The sequence below is a fragment of the Dipodomys merriami genome, unplaced genomic scaffold, assembly GCF_024711535.1.
Source record: "Dipodomys merriami isolate MVZ:Mamm:240054 unplaced genomic scaffold, mDipMer1.0.p SCAF_23, whole genome shotgun sequence".
NCBI classification, from domain to species: Eukaryota; Metazoa; Chordata; class Mammalia; order Rodentia; family Heteromyidae; genus Dipodomys; species Dipodomys merriami.
The window spans coordinates 1,929,273-1,936,023 of NW_027203715.1; positions in this window are offsets into that span (position 1 = coordinate 1,929,273).

A 6,751-nucleotide genomic window follows, 5' to 3' on the forward strand; every position below is an offset into this window, starting at 1 on the left:
GTAAGGTTTAGGATTAGGGTTAGGGTGAGGGTGAGTGTGTGTGTTAGGGTTAGGGTTAGGTTTATGCTTAGGGTTAGGGTGAGGGTGAGGGTGGGGCTCAGGATTAGAGTTAGTGTGATGGTTAGGGTTAGGCTTAGGGTGAGGGTTTGGATGAGGATTAGGTTTAGGATTAGGGTTAGGGTGAGTGCTAGGTTGAGGGTGTGGGTTAGGTTAAGTGTTAGGCTTAGACTTAGGGTTAGGCTGAACGTTTGGTTGAGGATAAGGGTTAGGGTTATGTTTAGGGTGAGATTTAGTGTTAGGGTAGGTTTAGAGTTAGGGTGAGGTTGAGGGTGAGGTTTAGGGGTAGAGTTAGGGTTAGGGTGAGGGTTAGGGTTAGGGTGAGGGTTAGGGTGGGGGTTACGGAAATCGTAAAGATGATGGTTAGACTGAGGGTGAGGGTTATTGTAAGGGTGAGAGTTAAGGTTAGGGTGAGCATTAGGGTTAGGGTTAGAGTGAAGGTGAGGTTTAGATTGAGGAAAAGTTTTAGGGTTAGTGTGAGTTTTAGGGTGAGGATGAGGGTTAGGGTTAGGGTGAGGGCTAAGGTGAGGGTGAGGTTTAGGGTTAGTTATAGGGTGAGGTTTAGGGTTAGGGTGATGGTTAGGGTTAGTGTGAGGGTTAGTGTTAGGGTTAGGGTTAGTGTTATGGTGAGAGTAATTGTTAGGATGAGGGTTAGTTTGAGGTTAGGGTTAGGGTTACTGTGAGGGTGAGGGTAAGTATTAGGGTCAGAGTTTGGGATAGGGTGAGGGTTATGGTTAGGTTGAAGGTTAGGATTAGGGTTAGGGTTAGTGTTAGGGTTAGGTTTGGGATTAAGGTTACGGTGAGTCTGAGGGTGAGGCCTAGGGTTAGGGTTAGGGTGAAGTTAGGGTTTGCGTTAGGGTTAGAGTTAGGTTTTGGGTGAGGGTGAGTTTTAGGGTTAGAGTTAGGGTTAGGGTGAGTGTTTGGTTGTGAGTTAGGTTAGGGTTAGTGTTATGGTTAGGGTTGGGGTGAGTGTTAGTAGGAGGTTTAGGGTTAGGGTTAGGGTTAGGGTGAGGGTGAGGGTTAGGGTGAGGGTGAGGGTTAGAGTTAAGGTTAGGATTAGGATTAGGGTTAGGTTTAGGGTGAGATTGAGGGTTAGGGTTAGGTTGAGGGTGAGGTTTAGGGTTATGGTGAGGGTTAGGATGAGGGTTAGGGTTAGGATTAGGGTTAGGGTGAGGGCTAGGGAGAGTGAGGTTTAGGGTTAGGGTTAGGGTTAGGGTAAGGGTGAGTTTTAGGGTTAGAGTTAGGCTTAAGGTGAGGCTGCGGGTGAGGGTGAGGGTTAGGGTTAGGATTAGGATTAGGGTAAGGTTTAGGGTGAGTGTGAGGGGTAGGTTTAGTGTTAGGATTAGACTTAGGTTTACACTGAGAGTGAGGGTGAGGGTGAGGGTAAGGTTTAGGATTAGGGTTAGGGTGAGAGTGAGTGTGTGTTTTAGGGTTAGGCTTAGGTTTATGCTTAGGGTTAGGGTGAGGGTGAGGTTGAGGGTGAGGTTTAGGGTTAGGGTGAGGGTTAGGGTAAGGGTTAGGGGGAGGGTTAGAATAATGGTTAGGATTAGGATTATGGTTAGGGTGAGGGCTATGATGAGGTTGAGGTTTAGAGTTAGGTTTAGGGTGAGGGTTAGGGTTAGGGTGAGAGTTGGGATTCAGGTTAAGTTTATGTTTAGGGTAAGGGTTAGAGTAAGGGTTATGGTGAGGGTGAGGGTTAGGGTTAGATTGAGGGTTAGGGTTAGTTATCAGCGTTAGGGTGAGGTTGAGGGTGTGGGTTAGGGTTAGTGTTAGGGTGAGGGTTAGGATGTGGGTTAGGATTAGGGTTAGGCTGAGGGTGAGGTTTAGGGATAGAGTTAGGGTAAGGGTGAGGCTGAGGTTGAGGGTTAGGTTTAGGGTTAGTGTTAGAGTTAGGGTTAGGGTGAGGGTTAAGGTGAGGGTGAGGGTTAGGCTTAGGGTTAGGATTACGATTAGGGTAATGGTTAGGGTGAGTGTTAGGTTTAGGGTTAGGGTTAGTCTTAGGCTTAGGGTTAGGCTGAGGGAGAGGGTGAGGGTGAGGGTTAGCTTTAGGTTGAGGGTTAGGGTTAGGTTTAGCTTGAGAGTTAGTGTTCAGGTTAAGTTAAGGGTTAGGGTTAGGGTTAGGGTTAGGGTTAGGGTTACGGTGAGGGTAAGGGTTAGAGTTAGGGTTAGGGTTAGGGTTAGAGTGAGCTTTAGGTTTAGGGGTTGGGATAGGGTTAGAGTTACGGTGAGGGTGAGGGTGCGGGTGAGTGTGAGGGTTAGGGTTAGTTTTAGGTTTAAGGTTAGGTTGAGGGCTAGGGTGAAGAAGAGGTTTAGGGTTAGGTTGAGCGTAATGTTTAGTGTTAGGGTTAGGTTTAGGGTTAGGGTGAGTGTGAGGTTTAGGTTTAGAATTAGGGTTAAGGTGAGGCTGTGGTTGAGGGTTAGGGTTAGGGTTAGGGTTACTGTTAAGTTTAGGGTTAGGGTGAGGGTTAGCGTGAGGTTTAGTGTTTGGGTTAGGATTAGGCTTAGGGTTAGGGTGAGTGTGAGGGTTAGGGTTTGGGTTAGGCTTAGGCTTAGGGTTAGGCTGAGGGTGAGGGTGAGGTTGTGGGTTAGGGTTAGGGTGAGGGTTACGGTTAGTTTTAGGGTGAGTGTTAGGTTTTGGTTAATTTTAAGGTTAGGGTGAGGATGAGGGTTAGGTTTAGGGTTAGGGTGAGGACTAGGGTGAGAGTGAGGGTTAGGGTTAGTGTTAGGGTAAGGTTTAGGTTTAGGATTAGGATTTGGGTAAGGGTTAGGATGAGGGTTAGGGTTACGGTGAGGGTTAGAGTTAGCTTGAGGGTTAGCGTTAGGATTAGTGTTAGGGTTGGGTGAGTGTTAGGATTATGTTTAGGATTTCGGTTAAGGTTAGGTTTAGGTTTAGGATTAGTGTTATTGTTAGGGTTAGGTTTAGAGTTATGGTGAGGGTGAGGTTGAGGGTGAGGGTGAGGATTAGTGTTTGGGTTGGGGTCAGGTTTGGGTTAGGGTTACGATTAGGATAAGGGTGAGGGAGAGGTTTAGTTTTAGATATAGGGTTAGGGGGAGGGTTACTTTGAGGGTTAGGGTTAGGGTTAGGGTAAGGTTGAGGGTTAGGTTGAGGTTTACGGTAAGGGTGAGTGTTAGGGTTAGGGTTAGGCTTAGGCTTAGGGTTAGGCTGAGGGTGAGGTTGGGGGTGAGGATTAGGGTTAGGGTGATGGTTAGAGTTAGGTTAGGTTGAGGGTTAGGAGGAGGGTTAGGGTTAGGATTAGGGTTAGGCTGAGGGTGAAGTTGAGGTTATTGTTAGGGTGAGGGTTAGGTTTAGGGTTAATGTTATTGTTAGGGTTAGGTTTAGAGTTAAAGTTAGATTGAGGGTGAGGGTGAGGGTGAGTGTTAGGGTTAGAGTGAGTTGTAGGGTGAGGTTTGGGGTTAGGGTTAGGGTTAGGGTTAGGGTGAGGTTTAAGTTTAGGGTTAGAGTTAAGGTTGAGGGGAAGGTTAGGGTTAGGTTTAGGGTTTGGGTTAGGATGAGGGTAAGGGTTAGGTTGAGGTTTAGGCATAGGGTTAGGTTTAGGATTATGGTTAGAGTGAGGGTGAGTATGAGGGTTAGGGTGAGGCTTAGGGTTAAGCTGAGGGTGATGTTGGGTGTGAGGATTAAGGTTAGGTTGATGGTAAGTGTTAGGATTAATGTTAATTTTAGGGTTAGGGTTAGAGTTGGGAATAGGGTGAGTGTGAGTTTTAGGGGTAGATATCGGGTTAGGGTGAGTGATAGGCTTAGGGTGAGGGTTAGGGTGGTTATGAGGATAAGGGTAAAGGTGAGGGTTAGGCTGAGGATGATGGTTACGGTAAGGGTTAGTGTTAGGCTTAGAGTGAGGGATAGGGTTAGGTTTAGGGTGAGGGTGAGGGTTAGATTGAGGATTAGTGTCAGGGTTATCGTGAGGTTTAGGGTGAGGATGATGGTTAGGATTATGGTGAGGTCTAGGGTGAGGATGAGGTTTAGGGTTAGTGTTAGGGTGAGGTTTAGGGTTAGGGTGATGTTAGAGTTAGTGTTATGGTGAGGTTTAGTGTTAGGGTTAGGGTTAGGATTAATGTTAGGGTTAGGCTTAAGGTGAGGGTTAGGGTGAGGGTGAGGTTTAGGGTGAGGGTTAGGATGAGGGTTAAGGTTAGAATTAGGGTTAGGGTGAGAGCTAGGGTGAGGTTGAGGTTTAGGTTTAGGGTTAGGGTGACGTTTAGGGTTAGGGTTAGGGTTACTGATAGGGTGACGGTGAGGTTAAGGGTTATTGTTAGGGTTAGGGTGAGGCTGAGTGTGAGTGTTAGGTTTAGTGTTAGTGTTAGAAATAGGGTCACAGTGAGGATTACGGTGAGGGTGAGGGTTAGGCTTAGTGTTAGGATTAGGTTTAGGGTAAGGCTTAGGGTGAGTGTGAGGGTTAGGGTTACAGTGAGCGTGATTGTTAGGTTTAGGTTGAGGGTTAGGGTTAGGCTTAAGATTAGGGTGACGGTGAGGGTGACGGTTAGGGTTATGGTAAGTGATAGGGGTAGGGTTAGGGTGAGAGTTAGGTTTCGGGTTAAGTTTAGGGTTAGGGTGAGGATTAGGTTTAGGATTAGGGTGAGCATGAGGGTTAGGTCAGATTGAGGTTAGAGTTAGGCTTAGGATTATTGTGAGGGTTAGGGTCAGGGTTTGGGTGAGGTTTAAGGTGAGTTTTTGGATTAGGGTTAGGGTTAGGGTTAGGGTGAGGGTGAGGTTTAGGGATAGAGTTAGGTTTAGGGGCAGGGTTAGGGTGAGGTTTAGGATTAGGGTTAGTGTTAGGGTTAGGGTGAGGGTTAGGGTTAGGGTTATTGTTTGGGTTATTGTTATTGTTAGTGGTATGGTTAGGGTAAACTTTGCAGTGAGGGTGAGGCTGAGGGTGAGGTTTCTGGTTAGGGTTAGGGTTAGGGTTAGTGTTATTGTTAGGGTTAGGGTTAGAGTTAAGGGTAGGTTGAGGGTTAAGGTGAGGGTTAGGTTTAGGGTGAGGTTTAGATTGAGGTTTAGGGTTAGGGTTAGGGTTAGGGTTAGGGTGAGGGTGAGGTTTAGGGGTAGAGTTAGGGTTAGGGGGAGGGTTAGGGTGAGGTTCACGTTTAGGGTTAGGTTGAGGATGAGGTTTCGCTTGAGGTTTAGGGATAGGGTTAGGTTTAGGATTAGGGTTCAGGTGAGGTTGAGTGTGAGGGTTAGGGTGAGGGTTAGGCTTAGGCTGAGGGTTAGGCTGAGGGTGAGGGTGGGGGTGAGGATTAGGGTTAGCGGGATGGTAAGGGTTAGTGTTACTGTTATTTTTAGGGTTAGGGTTAGAGTTACTCTGAGGGTGAGGGTGGGGCCAGGGTTAGTGTTAGGGTTGGTGTGAGGTTTAGGTTTAGGGTTATTGTTAGGGTTATTGTGAGGGTGAGGTTTAGGGTTAGTTATAGGGTTGGGGGAGGGTTAGGGTGAGGGTGAGGGTTAGGGTTAGTGTTAGGTTTATGGTGAGGGTGAGGGTTAGGTTGAGGTTTAGGGTTAGGCTTAGGGTTAGGGTTAGTGTTAGGATTAGGGTTAGTGTTAGGGTGAGGGTTAGGGTTAGGATTATTGTTAGGGTTAGGTTTAGGGTTATTCTGAGGTTGAGGGTGAGGGTGAAGGTTAGGGTTAGGGTGTGGGTTTTGGTTATGGTTATGGTTAGGGTTAGTGTTAGTGTTATTTTTAGGGTTAGGGTTAGAATTAAGGTTAGGTTGAGGGTGAATATGAGTGTTAGGGTTAGGGTGATTTTTAGGGTGAGGTTTAGGGTTAGGGTTAGGGTTAGGGCTAGGGTGAGTGTGAGGTTTACGGTTAGAGTTAGGGTTGAAGAGAGGGTTAGGATGAGATTTAGGGTTAGGTTTAGGATGAGGGTGAGGGTTAGGTTGAGGTTTAGGGATAGGGCTAGTTTTAGGATTAGGGTTAGGGTGAGGGGGAGTGTAAGGGTTAGGGTGAGGTTTAGGCTTAGGCTTAGGGTTAGGCTGAGGGTGATGGTGGGTGTACGGATTAAGGTTATGGTGATGGTAAGGGTTAGGGTGGGTGTGACGGAAAGGGTAAAGGTGAGGTTTAGGCTGAGGGTGAGGGTTACGCTAAGGGTTAGTGTTAGGGTTAGGGAGAGGGATAGGGTTTGGGTTAGGGTGAGGGTGAGGGTTAGATTGAGGATTAGTGTTAGGTTTAGTGTGAGGTTTAGGGTGAGGATGAGGGTTAGGATTATGGTGAGGTCTAGGGTGAGGATGAGGGTTAGGGTTAGTGTTAGGGTGAGGCTTAGCGTTAGGGTGATGGTTAGGTTAGTGTTAGGGTGAGGTTTAGTGTTAGGTTTAGGTTTAGGATTAATGTTAGGGTTAGGCTTAAGGTGAGGGTTAGGGTGAGGGTGAGGTTTAGGGTTTGGGTTAGGATTAGGAATAGGGTTAGTGTTAGGGTGAGTGTGAGGTTTAGGGTTAGCGTTATGGTTAGGCTTAGGGTTAGGCTGAGTGTGAGTGTGAGGGTGAGGGTTATTGTTAGGGTGAGGGTTAGGTTTAGGGTTAGGATGAGAGTTAGGGTTCGGGTTAAGTTTAGGGTTAGAGTGAGGATTAGGGTAAGGGTTACAATGAGGATGAGGGTTAGGGTTAGGTTGAGGTTTAGGGTCAGGCTTAGGATTAGGGTTAGGGTTCGGATTAGGTTTAGGCTGAAGGCTTGGGTGATGGTTAGATTTAGGTTTAG